Source organism: Pristiophorus japonicus, unplaced genomic scaffold (genome assembly GCF_044704955.1).
Source record: "Pristiophorus japonicus isolate sPriJap1 unplaced genomic scaffold, sPriJap1.hap1 HAP1_SCAFFOLD_58, whole genome shotgun sequence".
In the NCBI taxonomy this organism is placed as follows: domain Eukaryota; kingdom Metazoa; phylum Chordata; class Chondrichthyes; family Pristiophoridae; genus Pristiophorus; species Pristiophorus japonicus.
Window position 1 is genome coordinate 3,213,703 of NW_027254488.1, and position 24,758 is coordinate 3,238,460.

General features: G+C 43.9%; 1 non-coding gene across 1 annotated transcript; it reads left to right on the top strand.

Moving 5' to 3' along the window:
* Positions 1–7,234: 7,234 nt before the first annotated feature.
* Positions 7,235–7,308, top strand: trnan-auu (transfer RNA asparagine (anticodon AUU)). Its single transcript has one exon. It is a non-coding gene; the product is annotated as a tRNA-Asn (tRNA).
* Positions 7,309–24,758: the final 17,450 nt, after the last annotated feature.

Below are 24,758 nucleotides of genomic sequence, written 5' to 3' on the forward strand. Positions count from 1 at the left end.
GCCATGATCTTGTTGAATGGCGGAGCAGGCTCGAGGGGCTAGATGGCCTACTCCTGTTCCTAATTCTTCTGTTCTTATGTTCTTATGTACCACTATCCCTCAGTAACCAAATTATCATTTCTTTAATTCTGCAAAAGAAAGTTATCGGTTAATTGAACATGATTAAATGAATTCATTTTTTCACATTTGCTGCATGTTGACATTTATATAGGGCTATTAGTTTGAAAACTGTGTTGTAAATATTATCTCCCTGACCAAGAATCGAAGCTGTGTTGCGGTGGTACAAGTGGTGGATTCAGTGAATCATTTGAATGTGATCTCAAGTGGCGCAAATTTCAGATCACGTTTACTGTCGGCACCTTTAATAATGGCTCCACCAGGCAGGGTATGATATTTAAACTGTGTAGACGTGTAGTCCTTTATTTGAAGCTCCTCGAGTGAGGACACCAAGCTGTGAGCTCCTTTATATACTGAGTTGCAGGTAACCTTTCGGTCTCAAGCAGCAGCATCCTCTGGTGTTGGTCAGGTGTGTACAGTTTAAGAGTACATTCAGTGTTGCATAGCAGTGTTACAGACATCACACAGTAAACAGGCATGTATACACAACAGTTACAATCTGTTTCGGTGTGAATCAAGTGAACTGAAAATGACAATAATGTCATTAACTATAAAGATGCAGCAATAAAATGGTATATCGGTCCCTGGTTGTCGAGTGGTCAGGAGTCCATGCTCTCAACTTTGTGTCCTGGGTTCAATTCCCACTCTCGGAAGTTGTACTTTTAGTTCAAATCCTCATAAAAAAAAAGAGATCATTTATTTTACAGATCTATATGCAAATCATGTATAAAAAATAAGAATCATTGACTTGAACATCATTAATTAATACATAAATTATTTTGTAAATCTTTTACCATTTATTTTGCCGTGAGCATGTGAGGAACTTTTATTCCGATCTCATTGGGTTTAATTGTGGTACAAATGACGAACCGGGTGCTGGGTTAAGGAAAGGTTTACGTAGTGTAGCCGTTATCATGTTCACCTCCCACATGAAATGTCCCTGGTTTGAGCCTGGGCGCGTGCTTTATTTTAGAATATATTTGCTGTGAAATACATTTAACAAAAGTAGCCCCAGGTTCCGTGTCTTATGAGCAATGAACATTTTAAACCAATCTTCTAAAATACAGGGTGAGTAAAGTCAGATTTATGGATTGAGTCGGCACAACTAGAGCTTTCTGATCCAGAAGATTCGGGGGGTGCGTTAATTTGGGAGTTTGACGACTTTGAAAAGAACATTTTTTACTTGTGCAGCTTCGGTCAGAGAAATGTTTGTGAAAAGATTTTTTCACAGAAAGGGATTCAGAATTACACCTTCTGGCTTAACACTTCTCTCTGGGCACTAAGTTTAGCACTGGTTTCTGTAATGTAGCGGTCCTTGCGTTTGTCTCAGATACGAAAGGTCCCAGGTTCGAGCCGGGGCAAAAACATTATTTTAGAATATAATTTCTGTGAAATAAATTGAAAAAAGTACCCCAGGTTCCTTGTCTTCTGAGCAATGAACATTTTAAACCAATTTCAAAAATTCAGAATGTGTTAAGTCAGATAGGGTGTAAAATATCATCTATGATGAAAGCTCCTGAAATTATTACAGTTCAGTTATTGAAGTATTGACTGTAAGTCTGCAAAACAATTCGGGTGGGAATATTAGCCCAAAAATTCCGGTTGGAGGCTTCCCGCGGACAATTCCTTTCCGATCGGTGATGTTTTAATCACCCCACCTCCCACAGAGTTTAATTAATTGCATGTAATTATTTGAAAAAAGTTTGAATTAAAAAGTTACTTTCCGAACTCGGGCTCCCTCTGTGAATGCCTAACCACTATACGAGCAGGATACGCATTAAATAATTTAATTCCAGACGTAATATTTTCTTTGCAGTTTCACAATAACCAGACCTATGCTCCAAAATCTGTCTCACCGTTTCCCCGGTGTCAGTCAGAGAAGCACATGGGACTGAAACAGTGAATTTGCTTTTTCGTCCTGTCTTCTGAAGCGCCGCACGGTCCCACTCCGACAGTCAATGAGCTGTTGGGACGTTAGTGTATCCAGGCTGTGGGTGGCCACCCCGAGCGCAGCAGATGGGTTTCTGCATTAGTTCTGGGTGGGGACAGTATTTCCCCTTCTCTCTTCCTCTTGTCAGTATCCCTCTGCTTTGTTTTCTGTATTTATTCCCCGGCCTCATTTTACGTGTTTAATGGGGAAGAAAAGATGAAGTTTGCGACACTCTGGAACAATTTCTCTCACTCAAATATATCTATTTAGTGAAGTGAAATAAAGATCAATTAAAGAATAAGGGAGAAGCCACTGTCGCCCTTTTGACAGGAGAATGAACTCGCCCATGGCTGTTCATCCACAGCAAGTTTAAACATAATCTTCCTGCACGGGATAATTTTGCGTGGAAAGCAAATGTGATAACGGCTCCACTGCGGAAACCGCTCTGACCAGAAGTACAGCAGAGGGCAGCTGACCAGTGAATGCCTTCTGTGCTGATCGGGAATGTGTTGGCTCACCATAAACAACTTCTGTCACTCACTGACAGCTGTCAGTCCTTCTCCGCCGCTGCCCTTTACACAAACGTGTCACTGATCCCCACCCACTATCCCACATCCCCATCGTGTTATCTTCCATGTTAGCACAGTGGGGCCGCGGAGGCACCTACTCTCTCCCCGCGGTTAGTGAACTCAGTCAGTCTGTAAAATTAAAGGGGAACAAGTGTCCCGCAAAGGGCAGGGGAAGGAAGAGAGTCTGTAACCTGGGTTTAATTGTTTGTCAAAGGCTACCCGTCCTGTTGTGTATTTCCAGCAGTTTCCTACTTTCACAGGTGGAGATACCGGGGCTGGACCATGCTCCTAAAATACAATGAGGTCAGGATAAAAGTTGCTCACGTACTCAGGGCAAAATAAATGATTGAAGTTCTACAATGGATTAATTAATGATGTTTAAATCAATGAATCTTTTTTTACCACATTCGATGCATGCAACTCTTTCTTATAAGGTTTTAATTTTGATGGAAGTGCAATTTCCCTGGCCGGAAATCGACCCAGGGCCGCGGTGGTGAGAGCGCCGAATCCTAATGACTGGACCACCAGGGAACGCTGCATTGCTGCATCGCTGCATCGTAATGCTTGGTGTCATTATTGTCCTTTTCAATTCACTTGTTTCACACCGAAACACATTGTAACAGTGATCTGAATTTAACGCCACGTGATTCTTTGAAATCACCTTTAAATGATTGGGTAAAACCACTCCTTTTACCACCGAAAAACAGCTTCGATTCCAGGTCAGGGCGGTAGCTTTTGTAACAGCTTTTTTCAATTCAAAAAATAAGAATTCATTTAATCACCGTTAAATAACCGATAACCTTTTTCAGGATGAAATAAATAATAATATACTTACTGAGGGACAGTAGTATCTTTCATCATTTATTTTCTCTTTACATGTGATGAATTTTTATCCCTATCTGATTTACTTGCTGTATGAGAAATTGTAAGTATTTATGACTCAGTTGTAAAACCATTGATTGTGTGTGTGTCTATTCTTGATAGGAGGAGCACTTGAGACCGAAGTTCCAGTTCTATATATGTATCAATAGAATCAATTTTCACCAGTTCCTTTAAACCCAATAACATAATTTATTTTGAGTGGGCTGGATGGAGGAACATGATCCATGTAAAAAATTTTTATCGTTTTACTTGTGCTGAATGCTCATAAAAGTATTAGAGTGGGAACTCACTGGATAACAGCACAGCTTGCAATGTTTGCGGAATATATTCGTGCAGCCAAAATGCACAATGACAACCCGGAACTGTGCGGCACCGAATCCTCGGGGAAAAACATTAAAAGCTTCGCCCGGAGATGGGTTTGGATTACCCACCTTTCAGTTACCAGCCGAATGCACTAAACCATTGCGCCACAGATACACACTGCAAGACATGCAAAACCAGGGTGTCAGTCAGTTAAAGCTTCAGATTGCTCCGACCGGGATGGAACTTATCCACTCTCAGTTGTACTTTTCCCAAGTAAAGGGTGGGACATTCATTGTGGATGTGTGGAAGCAGTCTGGTCCCGCACACTGCAAACACTTCCATGTCACCACCAACCAGCTCTCCCACAACCGGTGTGATCTACTTTCCAGCCTTCCAGTGCCTTGTCTGTGACGAATTATGTTTCAAAAGTTTTGGCATAGTTGGTTCCATGGTGTAATGGTGAGCCCTCTTGACTTTAAATCTAGTGATCTGCGTTCAAATCTCAGTAAAACCTAAATTCTTGTTGTTCCAGCTGCTGAAAATTTGGGACAAACAAGTGAAAGACACCTGGTGCTGGTGGGCAGTTTTGTTGCCTTTTTCATTGATGATTGATCTACAAGTCTAGTTGTCAAATTGTGTGCTCAACCGTCAGTTATCTGCTACAAATCAGCGGAGAACAAATACTTTGTTGTCTAATGCTGCCTTTGCCTGCACAATGTGTGCTGAGATTATCTGTGCAATATGCATTCCGCAGGATGAATAAAAGCAATGCTTTTTGAAATGCAGGCACTGCATGTTTTGCACTTGACAAAACGTTGCATTTTCTTTTCATTAATTTTACATTAATGCATTGCAATGCCAACGCACTTTTTACGTGGCAAGATCGATAATTAGCAGAGCAGAATGAAGAGATCGCAAAGTTTATGTTTAAAGAATGGACTCAGTCGAGAATATTTTGTGGATTTTATTTTTCTGCGCCTATTTTCGCTGTGCTGGGGACACCCTGCGCAGATATGTGAAAAAGCTGGTTTTGTTAAAACTTCAGAGACCGCATGGCAGTGAGCTGGGACAAAAGACCTGTCAGTCATCCATTGACAAAAGAGCTGTCGGCCAGGAAGGGGGGCCACTGACAAAGCCACTCTAATTTGTAAAAGCACTTCTCACCTCCATCTCAGAAGGAGACACAGAACAATGAACCCACCAGCCTGGCCAGCCAAGGAGGAGCTGGGGCTTTCCCAACACAAAGGCTCAGAGAGATGCCCAGACTAAGGGCCATCAGCCCAATGCATGGGTGGGATGGCCCATCACTGACTAAGTACCCGTGCTTAGAAACAAAGGGGTTTTAAAGATTGGCGGGAAAGATAGGGTAGCAAGACTCCCAGAAAGACAGGGTCCTTTCCACTTTATTTTTAGCTTGGAGCTTGGTGTGAAGCTTGAGCTTGTACCTTGCAACTTGTGTCTAGAGAGAGCCACCTCTCCCTCTTGCTCTCGCTCCACCGATCGATGTACCAGAGGAAGGGGCCGCAGTACTACAGAAGAAGCCACCGAGATTGAAGACCAGGCAGTGACTTCCCACAACTGAGCTGAGCAAGGAAACCGGCTGCGTGTGGTGGTGAACATGGTCGCGAGTGTCCCAAGCCAGTAACCAGATATCCCAGGCCAGCTGGGTAAGGGCTCAGGGTTTTCTCAGAAGTGAAGCTTTTCAGGGCTATTCTGCGGAGGGTAATTCATTGGTAGAGGTGGGGTTAGAATCCACCAGGGAATTACTGCGTATTACTAGGTTCATTTCTGTACTGTATGTATGTTGTTTGTAACCGGGATTTTATTCTCCACAGAGACATTTCGTTTAGCAGTGCATGTTTTAGCCAGTGTATGTTACACAAATAAATATACTATGATTTATCACCGAAGCGTCCCTTTCCGTGACTCATTTAATTTAGACTCTGAATAATAATTCCCGGATCTAGAACTTTCGTAAGGTGGGGGCGATTCAAACCGTCCATCTGGCAATTGAGCGAGGATCACAAACACTTACAATATTTACGAAAGGATATACTTGCTTTGGAGGCAGTTCAGAGAAGGTTCACTGGGTTGACTCCGGAGATGAGTGGTTGACTTATGAGAAAATGTTGAGCAGGTTGGGCCTCTACTCATTGGAATTCAGAAGAATGAGAGGTGATCTTATCGAAACGTATAAGGTAATGAGGGAGCTTGATAAGGTGGATGCAGAGAGGATGGTTCCACTGATAGGGGAGACTAGAACTAGGGGGCATAATCTCAGAATAAAGGGCCGCCCATTTAAATCTGTGATGAGGAGGAATTTCTTCTCTCAGAGGGTTGTAAATCTGCCGAACTCACTGCCTCAGAGAGCTGAGAAAGCCATGACATTAAATAAATTTATGACAGAGATAGCTTCTTAACTGATAAGGGAATAAGGCTTATGGGGAACGGGCAGGGATGTGGGCTTGAGTCCATGATCGGATCAGCCATGATCATATTAAATAGCGGAGCATGCTCGAGGGGCCATATGGCCTGCTCCTGCTCCTAGTTCTTAAGTTCTTATGTTCTGAGTAGCGACACACACAAAAATGCTTTGATCATGGTTACACCTTATCTTCACGTTTGTCAAACAGTTGGCTCGTTGGTCTCGGGCTATGATTCTCCCTTTGGAGTTGTTCATTGAAATTTACGAGGGGTCCCAGAGGAGCCCTGATATTGCTCGCATATTTTGAAATTGCATCGAACTTTTGCAAAGAAGGACTTCCATTTCTGCATTGCCTTTCAGGAACTCATGTCACCCCAAAGCGCTTCAAGGCCGTTGAGCTATGTTTGGAGTGTTGTAGTTTGGCAAAAGATGTGCCCAGATCACCAAACATGAACCTCAAATCTTTGCAAAGGAGTTTGGTGCAAATAATCAGGCGTCTCAGGGACTTGGACTTTCTTTGAATAAGTTCTGCTTGTTCCCGCATTAAAGCTTGAAACAGCAACTGGGCTTCCATCTCACGGGAGGTTTGGGGTTGATGTGTGTCGCTTTCAATCTTTGAAATTTCTCCAAGCAAAGAAACGGTGAACCCAACTGTCCCTGTTAGCATTTAGTTCCTGTTTAATCACAGGAATATCCGCAGTCAGGAGCTGAAAAGGAATTCAAACCTAACACCGGCTTCGGGACAATCAGAATACTTTGTCACAGACAAGGCACCGGAAGGCTGGAAGGTAGATCACACCGGTTGCGGGAGAGCTGGTTGGCGGTGACATGGAAGTGTCTGCAGTGTGCGGGACCAGACTGTTTCCACGCATCCACAATGAATGTCCCTCCATTTATTTGTGAAAAGTACCACTGAGAGTGGACAAGTTCCATCCCGGTCAGAGCAATCTGAAGCTTTAACTGTCTGACACCCTGGTTTGGGATGCCTTGAACCTTATACTTCCATCAGTCTCTGTGGCGCAATGGGTTAGCGCGTTCGGCTATTAACCGAAAGGTTGGTGATTCGAGCCCACCCAGGGACGAAGTGTTTAACTGTTTTTCACCGAGTATTCGGTGCCGCACAGTCCCAGGTTGTCATTGTGCGTTTTGGCTGCACGAATCTATTCCGCAAATGTTGCCAGCAGTGCTGTTATCCAATTAGTTCCCACTCCAATATTTTATGAGCATTCAGTTCAAGTAAAACGATAACAATTTTTTACATGGATCATGTTCCTCCATCCAGCCCACTCGAAATAAATTATGTTATTGGGTTTAAAGAAACTGGTGGAAATTGATTCTATTGATACATAGAAAGAACTAGAACTACGGTCTCAAGTGCTCCTCCTATCAAGTATAGACACACACACAATCAATGGTTTTACAACTGAGTCATAAACACTTACAATTTTAAACCATTCTCATTCAGCGTGTAAATGAGATAGGGATAAAACTTCATCACATGTAAAGAGAAAATGAATGATTGAAGATACCACTGCTCCTCGGTAATTATATTATTATTTATTTCATTCTGAAGAAGGTTATCGGCTAATTAACGGTGATTAAAAGAATCTTACTTTTGCACGTTGGCTGCATGTCGTCAATTTTATTAGGTTTTGAATTTAAAAATGGTGTTACAAAATTTATCGCCGAGACCTGGAATCAAAGCTGTTTTTCGGTGGCATAAGAAGTGGTTTTACCCAATCATTTAAAGATGATTTCAAAGAATCACGTGGCGTTAAATTCACATCATGGTTACGATTTGTTTCGGTGTGAAACAAGTGGATTAAAAAGGACAATAATGTTAAATAAAGAGTAAAGCTACCACTACACAGTCACATCAAAGCCTCCCAGGGCAGGTGCAGTACGTGTTAGACACAGAGTAAAGCTTCCTCTACATTGTCCCATCAAACTCTCACAGGACAGGTACAGCACGTGTTAGATACAGAGTAATGCTCCCTCTACACTATCCCATCAAACCCTCTCAGGACAGATACAGCCCATGTTAGATACAGAGTAAAACTCCCTCTCCACTGTCCCATCAAGCTCACCCAGGGCAGGTACAGTACGCGTTAGATACAGAGTAATGCTCCCTCTGCACTGACCCATCAACACTCCCAGGGCTGGTACAGAACGGGTTAGATACACAGTAAAGCTCCCTCAACACTGTCCCATGAAACTCTCCAAGGGCAGGTACAGCATGCGTTAAATACAGAGTAAAGATTCTTCTAAACTGTCCCATCAAACGCTCCTGGGGCAGATGCACCACGGGGTTAGATACAGAGGAAAGCTCCCTCTACATTGTCCCATCAAACTCTCAGGGCATGTACAGCACAAATTAGTTACAACATAAATCTCCCACGACACAGTCCCATCAAACTCTTCCAGGGCAGGTGCATGTTGCATATGCAATAACTGAGTCGGCTTACTACCGTGAACTCAATCAGGTGCATCCTCACCGTACTTTTCTAGCTCTCGAACAAAGGATTAAACATGGAGGCTTTCTTTATATACAAGAGTTGCATGTGTGTGCCTGTGGCCCAATGACCTCAGACGGTCGGTCCCCCTGGTGGCAAGTAAACCCGGGCATATATACATTACAGTGCAGCACGTGTTTAAATCTCCCTCTACACTGTCCCATCAAACCCTCCCAGGGCAGGCACAGCACAGGATAGATACAGAGCAAAGCTCCCACTATACTGTCCCATCAAACCCGTCAGGGCAGGTACAGTACGGATTAGATACAGATTAAAGCCCCCTCTACATTGTCTCATCAAAGACTCACAGAGCTGGTGCAGCTCATCTAAGATATACAGTAACGCTTCCTCAAACCTGTTCCATCAAATCCTCCCAGGACAGATCCAGCATGGGGTTAGATACAGAGTAAAGCTCCCTCTACACTGTCCCATCAATCTCTCCCAGGACAGATCCAGCACGGGGTTAGATACAGAATAAAGCTTCCTCTACACTGTCCCATCAATCTCTCCCAGGGCAGGTACAGCACGGGATTAGATAAAGAGCAAAGCTCCCTCTAGACTGTCCCATCAATCTCTCCCAGGGCAGTTACAGCACGGGGTTAGCTACAGAATAAAGCTCCCTCTACACTGTCCCATCAATCTCTCCCAGGGCTGGTACAGCACTAGATAGATACAGATAAAACTCCCTCTACACTGTCCCATCAATCTCCCCCAGGGCTGGTACAGCACGGGGTTAGATACAGAGTAAAGCTCCCTCTACACTGTCCCATCAATCTCTCCCAGGGCTGGTACAGCACGGGTTAGATACCGAGTAAAGCTCCCTCTACACAGTCCCATCAATCTCTCCCAGGGCAGTTACAGCACGGGGTTCGATACAGAGTAAAGCTCCCTCGACACTGTCCCATCAATCTCTCCCAGGGCTGGTACAGCACGGGTTAGATACAGAGTAAAGCTCCCTCTACACTTTCCCATCAATCTCTCCCAGGGCTGGTACAGCACGGGTTATGTTAGCACAAATCTTTTTCTGGAAGAATCACTCGACATTCGGGATCGGTTCCAATCCCAAAATGGCCTTTATTACACAGGCCGGGAGAGAGCCTCTGGTCGAACTCCAGGCTTTCCACGCCACCGAACAAAGAAATTAATCGATATTTATATGTTTTACAACAGTTCATTACAATTACTTAGCCCATGTCAGCTGGACACAATCCAATCATAACGACTATAAATTACAAATCGATTCCACTGGGACAATGGAATTGGCCCCCAGGCACCAGGGGACTGCGTGATCACCTCATGTTTCAGCTGGGGCTTATTCATGGCCTCGTGAGATTCTCCAGATCCCCTTATCTCTACTGTCCTTGGGTTCTGTCTGCACCTAACCTTCTTATCCTTACACAGTCACAGGAATTTCTTTGTTCAGTATTCTGCTGGGACATCTTGTCTGTGGTTTGTTGATTGAGGACGTTCTGCTGAGCTCACTCTTTCCAGTGTTCGTGTACATGGAACTGCAGTGTCATCAGCTACCCAAAAATGTAGTGAAGCTAACTGTTAGCTGAATTCCCCTAGTGCTTTGCAGAATCCCTGGCAGCCATTTTGTATCTGGCTACCATTTTACACATACATATATGCATACATATATTCAGCAGGTGCCTTTGCCTTTGCCCTACAACAATCCCCCCTTTCGGTAATGGACAACATTATTTGTTACTCGACTTATATTTTTATGTACCACCGGTACTTCCTGTCACAACGTGCTGGCCAGTCACGTGGTGTCAGAAGTCCCAGTTGCTTAGATCAAATTAATATAGTTCAGATTCCCCTGTCCCTCTGCTGGACAAGTCACTTTATTTGCTTGAGCCCTTGTTCTGATACTCCTTTGTCGTGCATAATGCCTGCAGGATCGACAGGCCATGACTCTCCATGTTAGTGCTAAGACCAGCTGTATCCCTACCAGTATGTGTGATATTATTCCAATCCAGGGGTGGATGTTTACGTTCATGTCCCAGTCCCAGACCCTCCTTCACCAACACTGGTTTTGTAACTCTTGGTCAGTATCCTTCTCCAGTATTTCAATCTTCGTCTGTAGTTGGTGGTAGAGTCTGACATACTGGCCTACTCTGAGTCTTAGTCCCCTTAATACTGCAACTAAATGTGGGATAGGGGCCTGCTCTGGCTCGTCATAATCCTGCAGGTGATTGTGGAGCTGATCGATGGCGTTAATAATTTTGGGCCTCGGTGTCTAACCTGGATAATGCGGGCTTGTCCTATTGTGAGGTCATAGGGCTGTGAAGCAAAAGTTTGGTTGCGAGATCTGGCATTGTAAGCCATTGTACCGATATGAATGTGCTGTGGTAGAGACACAGTATTTCCCTTTGCATTCGTAACCTGTTCTGGCAAAATGTGTGGGGGCAGGTACTATTTCCAATACACATCCATCGGTTGGATTAAATCCACATTCGACTAGTTCTCCCTGTCCCACCGGGTGAGGGCACACCGTAATGTCACCCGTCTGCTTGCATCCCGTCAGGGAGATCCCATAGAGTGTGTTGTCTCTGCGGACAGCAGGGGCTGCGGTCAGATAGTAATGGAGGGAGGTGTTTTCCCGTATGATCCCGATATTCTACAGTTGATAAAGGGGAAACGGTCCTGAATCTTGTGTGACTATAGGTATCATCAGGGCTATTCCCACTCCGGCAGCTTTGCTCATTCGGCAGTTTGGGATCACTGGGCATACTCTGGTTAGTCCCTTCAGAGTGCAATTACCCAGTGTCCCCTTCAGTTTGGCCAACTGAGCCAGATGTGGGCTGTCTATCCAGTCTGGCAACTCCCCCCTTTGGATATGATCGAGGTTGTGCCGTATCTGTCCCACCATCCATGGGCCATAAGCGTGACAGAGTTGTCCCTGTCTCAGTTTTGTGGTATCTTCTCTCTCTCTGTCGATAAGGTGATTGATTGTTTTTGCCTGAGCTTCCAGGACCGAGAGGCCATCCAATTGGATTTCGGCACCCTCTCTTCCAAGTTCGGATTGACCTTCCTGAGTCTGCTCTGCCCATTCTAATAATCCCTTCATCACCCCTTTAAGCTGCTCCACCCTTTCATTTAGCCTTTGTATGTCCAGTGAGTTTACTATGTAGGTTCCGGCATTACAAACGGTTGCAACATCATTAACTATTTCCCTCTTCGTCCTATGAACTGGCTCCTGAACTCGGAATCTACTGGCACCCAAGGTATCGGCAGCCTGCTGCATTACAACTTTACTGAATACATTATACATATTTCTTGCCTGTTCTGTACAATATTCCAGCATCTGTATACCTGAGATATTGATCAGGACAGGCACAATTTCATGCTTAACATTATCATACAAAAGTTCACCCTCGTTGGACAGCACAATCCCATTTTCCAGTCCCCTTGTAATTGTTGGACATGACAATTCCATGGGCAGTGTGGTGGTTCTTATGGGGCGTGGTGTCGGAGGGGGTGAGAAGCATACATACAATGATATTGCGGCAGCCTCTACCTCCTCATAGTATCCACACAGCCCCACCCCCTCTTTGTGGGTGACTAGCGGTTGTGGCTGGGCAGGAGGCGCGCAAATTATTCCAAAGGTACATTCATCGGGCCCCCCCGGCCTCCCTTCGTCTAATGCAACTGCTTCTTGTACCCGTGGAGCATCGCACGCATACTCTATTCTTATCCGGATTAATTTGCAGCCATGCATTAAAATAAGTTCTGTCCTTGCTCCAGTCCTTGGCTGCTGGAATGCATATTCCATCAGTCAAAGTAAACAAAACCCTGCAGTTGATACAGTTGTGTCTTTCTTGCGTGTGCTGTATCTCTCGTAGTCGGTCTGTATTTTCCAGTGCTTGTGTGGGCCTCAAGGTTCCCAGTATCATGAGTCCCCAGAGTCAAAGTCACCACTGCGGTCCCATCTCGGTGATGGTTAAATCTGCAAATTTTAAACAGATAGCCTGGTCGTCACCAGGTGTTAGGTTCTGGTCTACTTGTGTCGCGGTCACTCTGTGGAATCGGAGGTAAGGGTTAGGTTTTCCATATTCATTATAGTCGTACCATCTCGATCACTTCATGTCCCTGTCTGGGCTGCCGTCGGTTTTGTATTTGAGCCTGCTGTGCTCGAGCCTGCACGATGACCCATCTAAATATTATCCAAACTCTAATCAACGCCAATGCCACCACTATTCCTCCAAACATCCCAGTCTGCTTTACTGTTAGGTTGGGTTTGTGGAGTACACCGACCCACCGTGGGATACATTGGCTCGATTGCCATAGGTGATGGTGCTTTGGCTGCACACTGCACTATCTGTCTGGTCCTGTTTTTTAAAATCTCTTCCAGCTTATTTATCTTCGCTTTTAACTCTTGACCAGCTAGTTCTGTTTTATTTTTATTCTGACTATCCCACCATTTCCACTGTCTGTCAGGTGAGTCTTCTTTATTTTAGTAAGAAATTCAAATTCGTAAGGTCCAGTGTAAAACAGCTGTCAATGGAAAGGGTTAACTCCTTTACAGGTTTGTAAGAAGGCCTGATGTCATTACGTGACTTCGTGTAATCATCCAAATCTTTGTGCCTTCAAAACTTGCTTAGAAATTAGGAATCCGTTAAAACAGCAGAAATCATTCGTAAAGTGGTCACAATAAAAATCTTCTCATCGGGAAAGACAGCATTTTAGATTAAACTCCAATTTTTTTGCTTAACATCTAATTCAAGTTCTTGCCAAAGATTTTTGTTGAAATAAGAGCACACATTTTCATTAGCTATTTTGTTTACTGAAATCCCATGTTCACACAAGCTGTTAACATGCCAACATTTCGGGGTTTTTTTAACAGTCCCGTTCAATGGGCAAATCTTGTGTTTTATTTCTCTCTCTGCTGAGTTCGCATAGCTTAGATCTTTTCTACTTGTTATTTTCAAAACCCTTCTGCTTGTTTAGACTGTTCGGGACTTTTCTTGATTAATAACGTCTATTCTGGAAATCTTTTCAAACTGCAGTGAAACTTTCTCGTAATTTAAAATCAGTATCAATGGAGAATGTCTTTTACCTCCTCCAATTTTTTTTTCCTTTTCCCAATTAAACCAATATCTTTTTCACAGCCAATATCAACTAGTATTTATTAAGTTATAGAAACATAGAAACATAGAAAAATAGGTGCAGCAGCAGGCCATTCAGCCATTCTAGTCTGCACCGCCATTCAATGAGTTCATGGCTGAACATGCAACTTCAGTACCCCCTTCCTGCTTTCTCGCCATACCCCTTGAACCCCCTAGTAGTAAGGACTTCATCTAACTCCTTTTTGAATATATTTAGTGAATTCGCCTCAACAACTTTCTGTGGTAGAGAATTCCACAGGTTCACCACTCTCTGGGTGAAGAAGTTTCTCCTCATCTCGGTCCAAAATGGCTTACCCCTTATCCTTAGACTGTGACCCCTGGTTCTGGACCTCCCCAACATTGGGAACATTCTTCCTGCATCTAACCTGTCTAAACCCGTCAGAATTTTAAACGTTTCTATGAGGTCCCCTCTCATTCTTCTGAACTCCAGTGAATACAAGCCCAGTTGATCCAGTCTTTCTTGATAGGTCAGTCCCGCCATCCCGGGAATCAGTCTGGTGAACCTTCGCTGCACTCCCTCAATAGCAAGAATGTCCTTCCTCAAGTTAGGAGACCAAAACTGTACACAATACTCCAGGTGTGGCCTCACCAAGGCCCTGTACAACTGCAGCAACACCTCCCTGCCCCTGTACTCAAATCTCCTCACTATGAAGGCCAACATTCCATTTGCTTTCTTAACCACCTGCTGTACCTGCATGCCAACCTTCAATGACTGATGTACCATGACACCCAGGTCTCGTTGCACTGCCACCCAACTTAGTGTCATCCGCAAATTTGGAGATACTACATTTAATCCCCTCGTCTAAATCATTAATGTATCGTGTAAACAGCTGGGGCCCCAGCACGGAACCTTGAGGTACCCCACTGGTCACTGCCTGCCATTCTGAAAAGTGCCCATTTACTCCTACTCTTTGCTTCCTGTCTGACAACCAGTTCTCAATTCATGTCAGCACACTACACCCAATCCCATGTGGTTTAACTTTGCACATTAATCTCTTGTGTGGGACCTTGTCGAAAGCCTTCTGAAAGTCCAAATATACCACATTAACTGGTTCTCCCTTGTCCACTCTACTGGAAACATCCTCAAAAAATTCCAGAAGATTTGTCAAGCATGATTTCCCTTTCACAAATCCATGCTGACTTGGACCTATCATGTCACCTCTTTCCAAATGCACTGCTATGATATCCTTAATAATTGATTCCATCATTTTACCCACTACTGAGGTCAGGCTGACCGGTCTATAATTCCCTGTTTTTTCTCTCCCTCCTTTTTTAAAAAGTGGGGTTACATTGGCTACACTCCACTCGATAGGAATTGATCTAGAGTCAATGGAATGTTGGAAAATGACTGTCAATTCATCTGCTATTTTCAAGGCCACCTCCTTAAGTACTCTGGGATGCAGTCCATCAGGCCCTGGGGATTTATGGGCCTTCAATTCCATCAATTTCCCCAACACAATTTCCCGACTAATAAGGATTTCCCTCAGTTCCTCCTCCTTACTAGACCTTCTGACCCCTGTTATTTTTTTTTCCATCGCAAACACTTTTTTTTTTCAGCACTTATTTAGTACGTTATGTCTTTTTTTCCAAACCTTTTAGTTTTATTTTTTAAAAGAGATCAGATTTAACTTTTTTTTTAAATGTATCGCATTTTGTTGTGCCTTTTCTTTACCAGTGGTACTTGAAACCTTCACAACAAAATTAACTCTTCACTGTTCCCATCCTAATTTCTGCTCCCCTTTTGTAGAATTTGTATTTATTTTTGAATTACAAAATGTCAAATATGGTATTACTGGATTTTTTTGCCTAACTTCCGTTTTAGAAGCTGATCAAAAACTCTAATCTTTTGCTCTGTAACTTCAATTTTGTGGTCCTATATCTCATAAATTACATCTTTTTTAAACATCAGTTCCTGACGCAGTATGTGTACTTTTATTAAAAAGACTTCCAAACCCAAGATTTTCCTATACAACCAAAATGTTTATCAATGAGAATCACCTGAAATATCTCAAAATCACAATTCAAGTATTGTACTGCCAATCTGTAATTTAAAAATCTCTTTCCTGAGCTAAAAGCTTTCGCGTCAAGGTTTTACACAAAGGAAAAATGGGAGCGTACTTCCCCAGCCTGCAGCCTCCAGAGACACAGGCTTTTTTTAAAGACATTACAGCTTCCCTTCTCCATTCTTTATCTCATTCCTAGACAGACGTTCACAAAAGTCTCTTTTCATTCAGCAAAGTTTATTGTTTGGCTGGCTCTATTCTTGGATCCATACTTCACTTAAGATCATCACTATCAGGTTTTTTTTATTTCTTACATATTGATGAACCTCCTCTGTTAATTTTATGTGGGCTTGAAGAATCAAGACCACGGCTTTCTCATCTTTATCTTTCCTTTCCTTCTCCCACCATTGCCGTTGATTTGCTGGCGGGTCCTGGGGGTTCCATCCTGACTTAATCATTTTCTCAATTAGTTTCTTTTGTTTTTCGCCAGGTGGCGGGTAAGGGACCCTTCTAGTCCCCACTCGAGATTACCTGATTTATTGGCCATTCCTGGGTAGGACTAGAACCGTTAGGAATCGACTCTCAGATGTCCACATTCTTCCTAGTGTAACTTGTACCAGACCGTCTCCTGGCTGCTCTCAGGTCACAAGTTCTGCAATTACACAAACTTATACAATTCTTAAAACGCATTTAAGCAATTCCCGCAGTGCCCCATGCCTCCTTAATGACTACCTACCACCGTTTTGTCTGTCGGTCCGACCCTGTTCACAGGTTTGGTTTCCTTTGGTCGCTGTGCACCGCCTGGTCTCCGGGGTATATTTTCAAATCACACGACTGGGTCCAGGAGATGTCGCTCGGTATCACGATCCCACGGTCTAAGTGTGTGCCCTACGCCTACTTAGTTCCTGGCCGTCACGTGGGACAAAAGCCCTCTTAATTCAGGCTCAGGCTCGGCGTTTGAGATATTAGACCATCTCCTCGTGTCGGTCAACCGGCCTCCACCTTCCGCACCCTTTATAATTAAAATTTTTTGATACTCACCCAGGTTTTTCCAAGGACTTCCAGCAACTCCGCGAAATCCTGTTCATGACGCCACTGTCAGCGCAAATGTTTTCATGGAAGAATCACTCGACACTCAGGTCGGTTCCAATGCAAAAACGGCCTTTATTACGCCGGCAAGGAGAGAGCCTCTGGTCCAACTCCAGGCACTCTACTCCGCCGAACAAAAAAATTCATCGATATTTATATGTTTTACAATCGTTCATTACAGTTACTCAGCCCACTTTGGCTGGACATAATCCAATCATAATGATTATAGATTACCTATAGGTTTAAATGGGCCAATAGAATTAACCCTGGTACATCAGGGGGCTGCATGATCAGTTCATGACAGTTGGGGGCTGATTCATATCCGTGTGATGTTTTCCAGACCTCCCTTATCTTCGTTAATCATTTGTTCCACCGGTGCCTAGCTCCTTATCTCCGTGGTTGCTAGGCACCCCATCTGGGGGTCACTGACTTGACGACATTCCGTACTCGGTACCGCAGTGTTCTGTATACTATCTTGCCTCAAGTTGTTGATTCAAGACATTCCTGGTACCAGGCTCTGCAGGGTCAGCGCTCAGTCAGCAGTTTTAGCTAACTTGGCTTACCGAGTCCCCATCATGCTTTGCTGAGCCCCCTGGCAGCCATTTTATATTTGGCTAACATTTTAAACATACATACATTTATATATTCAGCAGGTGCCTTTGCCTTCCTACAACAGTGTCTTTCAATTTGTTTATTTACCCTTTTTGCCTGCTTGTTTCCTCTCTCTTTCAAACTCACTTTCTTTATTTTTACTTTCTAATTCCAGCATTACTTCCCTCCCTACTGAATCTATTCTCAGGTTCCCATCCCGCTGCCAAACTAGTTTAAACCCTCCCCAACAGCACGAGCAAACCACCCCGCGAGGATATTGGTCCCGGCTCTGTTTAGGTGCAAACTGTCCGGCTTGTACAGGTCCCACCTCCCCCAGAAGTGGTCCCGATGCCTCAGGAAACTAAAGCACTCCTGCCTGCACCATCTCTCCAACCACGTATTCACCTGCTCTATCCTCCTATTTCTGTACTCACTCGCTCGTGGCACCGAGTGTAATCCGGAGATTACTACCTTTGAGGTCCTGCTTTTTAATCTCTCTCCTAGCTCCCTAAACTCTGCCTGCAGGACCTCATCTCTCTTGCTACCCATGTCATTGGTCCTGATATGGACCACGACCTCTGGCTGTTCACCCAGTCCCCGGAGAATGGAGGTGATGGTGTTCCCATGCGCCTGCTGCCCTTGTCCTTCTAGGCGGTAGAGGTCGCGGATTTGGGAGTAGCTGCCGAAGAAGCCTTGGTGAGTTGCTGCAGTGCATCTCGTAGATGGTACACACTGCAGCCACGGTGCACCGGTGGTGGAGGGAGTGAATGTTGGAGGTGGTGGATGGGGTGCCCAATAAGTGGGCTGCTTTTTCCTTGATGGTGTCGAGCTTCTCGAGTATTGTTGGAACCGCACTCATCCAGGCAAGTGGAGAGTATTCCATCAGACTCCTGACTTGTGCCTTGTAGATGGTGGAAAGGCTTTGGGGTGTCAGGCGATGAGACACTCACCGCAGAATACCCAGCCTCTGACCTGCTCTTGTTGCCACAGTATTTATGTGAATGGTCCAGTTAAGTTTCTGGTCAATGGTGACCCCCAGGATGTTGATGGTGGGGGATTCGGCGATGATAATGCCGTTGATAGCCGAGCCTGCTTAAGTTGCATGTTCCTGTCGCTGATTGCTGACAGGCGACTGTTGGCTCCGCCCCGTGGGTTTACCTCGAACTTCAAACCACGAAATCGGTTCTCCTGAATTCCAAGGTGTGTACGGAAATCAATCATCAAATGCCCTGTCATTAACCACAGGGGTTCCGGCAATTTTCTGATCACAAAGCGCTTTCAGTCCTTGTCCTTGTCCAGAAAATTGCAGACGTGGAAATTCGGGAGTTTTTGACTTTGAAAGGAGAACATTGTTGTTTTGTGCAGCTCCGGTCAGAGAAATGTTTGTGAAAGGAACTTTTTGCAGAGAAAGGGATTGAGCATTTCAGCTTGTTGCTGAACACTTCTCTCTGGGCACTGAGCTAAGCAGCAGCTTGTGAAGTGCAGTGGTGATCACGTTCGCCTCACATGTGAAAAGTCCGCAGCTCGATCACGGACAGAAACATTGTTGTTGAAACAAAAACATGTCTGCAATAAAATTGAACAAAAACATTCCAGAGTACATTGACGCATGATGCAAACTACCTCAGGCCTGGGCCAAAGCTCCCTGTACACCTAGCACAGGCTGAGGAAAACCCCAGGGAAGAGGTTATCCCGGTCACTGGGACTTCCAGCTGCACTGAACAAGTGCCCGGTCTGAAACTTTCCAGAGTAATAATTTGTAACAAATACATCCAACAGTTTGGATTGCCTAGCGGTCGAAGGCGCTGCTCAGGTCATAATCTTCTCTGGAGGCATGGGTTTAAATCCCACTCCGAACATTCATTGTGTTTAATTTCAAAATCATTTGTTTTGACACCACTCTGAAGTGCTTTGGGACATCCATCTAACTTCATAAAATTACACCACTTCAATTACAAACGGTGATATCAAATTTACTTCACAAACCAGGAATCGATCCCAGGTGGCTGTAGCACGTTCCTTTCACGACAGCCACCTGGGATCGATTCCTGGTTTGTGAAGGTGCCCTCTAAATATCTCGCACTGCTAATTTAAAAACACAGTTATAATTTGTTTCGGTGCAAACGAAGGCAGGCTCGAAGGGCCAAAGGGTAGACTCCTGCTCCTGGTTTTTGTGTTCTTATGCAGATCACAGAACAGATGATTAAATTATCAACTCTCCCTCAGTTCGTATTTCTTTTATTGTGCAAAAGAAGATAATGTGTTCATTAATTATGTTTTCCCGTGAAAGCAACATAAATTTTAAGGAACTGTAATCGACTAACATGGGGCGCAAACCCACGATCCTGAGATTAAGAGTCTCATGCTCTACCGACTGAGCTAGCCGGGCTTCTCAACATCTACCCAGTCAATCCCCTTCAGAATATTGTCCGTTTCAACGAGATCACCTCCGATTCTTCGAAACCCAAGAGAGAATCGGCATATTCTACACAATCTCTCATCATAGGACAGCCCTCTCATCCCAGGAATCAATCTGTTGAACCTTTGTTGCACCACCTCCAAGGCAAGTGTCTCCTTCCTCAGATAACTACTATGGGCGAATATCCTGTTTTTCTGCTGATTCTACTTCCTCCTCCTTTGATAGTCCTTCTCTGTACATTCTGTATTCTGCTTGGTTCTCTACTGAAATATGAGCCTGAAGTTTATCACAAGCTTCCGTTTTTGTGTTTTAGTTGATCTTCATTCATCCACCGAGCTGTAGCTAGCTATCATGCTATTTCTGCACCCTGCATGAGAACGTGTCTAGTCGTTACCCAATCTATCTCCTTTTTGAAAGTCTCCCAATGTGCATTTACTGTTTTACCGAGAAATCTTTGGTTTCAATCTACCTGGGCCGGATCCCTTTCAACTCAAAAAATTAGTCCTCCTACAGTTGGGTATTTTCACACATGATTATACCTTCTCCTTTTCCAATACTACTCTAAACCTAATGATATTGTGATCACTGTTTCCTCAATGCTCCTCCACAGAAACATGCTCCACTTAATCCATTTCCGAGATCAAGAACTGCTTTCTTCCTCATCGTGCTGGAAACATACTGATGGAGAAAGTTCTAATACAGATTTCAGGAAATCCTCCCCTGCATTTTCCATTTGCATGGTTATTTTCCCAGTTTACTTTGAAGTCCCACATTATCACTACAGATGTTGAATCTTTCTGCATTTTACCTAAATTTACACCTCTTTATCCTTCCCACTATTTGGTGGCCGATAACATAATCGCTCATCTAACTTTCGACAGGCACATTCATTTAAAAAAGAATGTCGGATGGGAATAGGGCCACAAATCGATGGACAATATTAAATCACATGAAGCGATGGAAAAATTACATAAAATATGAAATAATTACTTTGCCTCTGTATTTACCAGGGACACAGGGCAGATGGACATGACGGTGGAATAATGTATGGGAAATTATATAACTGCAATAAGTAAAGAGGAGAAATATTAAATGAAAAAACAAATGAAAGGAGGATTGAACCCCTGGTCTGGATGGATTACATCCATACACTTTAAAATAATTCAGCGAAGAGATAGCAGGAGCACTATTACAAATATTTAATGATTAGTTTGAAAAATGTGTAGTGTCAGAGGAATGGCGGATAGCTAACGTAATACTTATATTTGAGATGGAAGATAGAACATGTCCGGGGAACTATAGACCAGTCAGTGAAACTTCGGTGGTAGGAAAATAATGGAATCCCTTCTAAAGTAGAGAATAGAAGAATATCTATAAACCAAAAATATAATTATGTATAATCAGCGTGGATTCAAAAGCAAAAGTCTTGCTTGACCAACTTCTTTGATTTCATTGAAGAAGTAACAGGGAGAGTAGACCAGGGTAATGTGGTCGATATAATATACTTAAATTTCCAAAAAGTCTTTGATGAGGTACCACATATTAGAATAATGAATAAGGTCAGAGCTTGCGGTGTTAGGAGACAAGTCGTGGAATGTATAGCGAGCTGACCCCAAGACAGAAAGCAGAAGTAAAGGACTGTTATTCTGAGTGCAGAAGGTGTAAAGTGGGCTCCCATGAGGATCAGTGTGGGACCAATGCTGTTCACAATTTAAATTGTCCATTTAGACTTTGGAATCAAAAAAACAATTTCTACACTTTCAGATGAGGCCAAATTGGGGTGGGGCTGATAGACATTATTGAGGAGGACTGCAACAAACTACAACAAGACATTAATAATCTTGTAGACTGGACATTGAATTGGCAAATTCAATCCAACACAGACAGAGTGAGGTCATGTACTTTGGTAAGAAAGATAAGGTCAAATACTACGTGAGAATAAGAATCTAAGTGAGGTCGAGGAGCAATGGGATCTCAGAGTAGAAATACAAATAAACAGTAAAGGTCGTGATGCGTGTTTTATATCCATAAAAAGAAAATGGAGCACCAAGGGTAAATTCAAGATGGATAGTGTTGAAAAGTAGTGAAGTTCTGTTGAACTGGTATCAAACTTTCTTTGGACCACACTTGCAGTACACTGTACAATTCTCATCGCCTTGTTATAAGAACATAAGAACATAAGAACATAAGAATTAGGAACAGGAGTAGGCCATCTAGCCCCTCGAGCCTGCTCCGCCATTCAATAAGATCATGGCTGATCTGGTCGTGGACTCAGCTCCACTTACCCGCCCTCTCCCCGTAACCCTTAATTCCCTTATTGGTTAAAAATCTATCAATCTGTGACTTGAAAACATTCAATGAGCTAGCCTCAACTGCTTCCTTGGGCGGAGAATTCCACAGATTCACAACCCTCTGGGAGAAGAAATTCTTTCTCAACTCGGTTTTAAATTGGCCCCTCCGTATTTTGAGGCCGTGCCCCCGAGTTCTAGTCTCCCCTACCAGTGGAAACAACCTCTCTGCCTCTATCTTGTCTATCCCTTTCATGATTTTAAATGTTTCTATAAGATCACCCCTCATCCTTCTGAACTTCAACGAGTAAAGACCCAGTCTACTCAATCAATCATCATAAGGTAACCCCCTTATTTCTGGAATCAGCCTAGTGAATCGTCTCTGTACCCCTTCCAAAGCGAGTATATCCTTCCTTAAGTAATGTGACCAAAACTGCACGCAGTACTCCAGGTGCAGCCTTACTAATACCCTATACAGTTGCAGCAAGACCTCCCTGCCTTTGTACTCCATCCCTCTCGCAATGAAGGCCAACATTCCATTCCCCTTCCTGATTACCTGCTGCACCTGCAAACTAACCTTTTGGCATTCATGCACAAGGACCCCCAGGTCCCTCTGCACCACAGCATGTTGTAATTTCTCCCCATTCAAATAATATTCCCTTTTACTGTTTTTTTTCCCCAAGCTGGATGACCTCACACTTTCCGACATTGTATTCCATCTGCCAAACCTTAGCCCATTCGCTTAACCTATCCAAATCTCCTTGCAGCCTCTCTGAGTCCTCAACACAACCCGCTTTCCCACTAATCTTAGTGTCATCTGCAAATTTTGTTGCACTGCACTCTGTCCCCTCTTCTAGGTCATCTATGTATATTGTAAACAGTTGTGGTCCCAGCACTGATCCCTGTGGCACACCACTAACCACTGATTTCCAACCGGAAAAGGACCCATTCATCCTGACTCTCTGCTTTCTGTTCGCCAGCCAATTCTCTATCCATGCTAATACATTTCCTCTGACTCCGCGTACCTTTATCTTCTGCAGTAACCTTTTGTGTGGCACGTTATCGAATGCCTTTTGGAAATCTAAATACACCACATCCATCGGTACACCTCTGTCCACCATGCTCGTTGTATCCTCAAAGAATTCCAGTAATTACATGGCCACTATGGTCAGATGTTCGACCCCAGTCAATGAACGACACTCAATACAGTTGTACAATGACAGATGGTCCCAGTAATACAGATTCAGTCCGGTCAGATATTGCAGTCTGCCCAGTGCCTCTCAGTTCTCACAACTCTATTGTGACAGCGAATCCCAGTAAGAAACAAACTTTACAGAGCTTTTAGTGCCGAGGGCAGGTGCAAGTATACAAAGTGTTCCAACAACAGCAATAACTTCATCATTTGCGTGTCTGCAGAATACAGAGTTACGGTTTCTGTGAAAGGAACGGCATAAATGAGCAGTGGGAATTTGGCTAATGTGAACTTCCGATTTATTGAAATTATGTCACTGCCCCTATCATTTAATGGTCATCACTACATTGTCAGATACAGAACAAGGCCAAATATGGATCACACACAGAGTTACACAACGTCAATGACTATAATCACTGCCCAGGAAGAGCAGTGAGTGCAAGGATCACGTAGAATATTTTATCAATGATGGAAAATGTCGCAGGCATTGTCATGTATTCAACCAGCATTGTAACCCATGTATAAACTGACCTAAGTTGTACACCGTGAGAACACTGACCACTAGGTGGGAGACACTCCTAACCTGGACCTTCAGGTATAAAAGGGGAAGCTCCACCCACCTTCATCACTTGAGTGCTATGGAATAAAGGACAGGTCACAGACTGACCTTCTCTCAAGCATAGGCCTTGTGTGCATTTATACTGTGAAGTAAGGACGTATCAATGGCGACAAGAAACTGGGATTTAAACCACGCGAGCATGGCCACTAGCAGAACAGACGAGAGGTACTGTGTTCAGGAATGGTTGGGACAGAGATTCAACATTGTTAAAGCAGCACACAGTTCTCCAGGCAGACAAGGGCAGTCAGGCATGCCCCAACATGTAGTCGAACCCAGAGGGGGAGTTCGACAGAGACAATGGCAAGCTGAACAGTGATTCACGCCATTGCAAGGGAAAATGCGGCCAGTAATGGGGCCATCAACACCTGTTAATGGTGCACTCAAGGACAATAACAGGGGCAGTCAGGGACGATCGACTGGCAAGGGACCTTTTGTTTCAAACCGTAACTCATGCTGGAGGCGTGGAGGCATACATTCAGCCGGAGTTTGCAGAGATGAGCAAAATGCCTGCAGAAATTGCAGAAATGGACACTGGGGGAAATCGCTGGAAGCTGAAGTTCAGCGAGTTCATGTGGAGCACGTATACAGTTCATACACCAGGACGCCACCAATAATGATGAAAGTGCTCCTCAATGGCATCCCAGTATCAATGGAGTTAGACACGAGTGCCAGCCAGTCCCTGATGG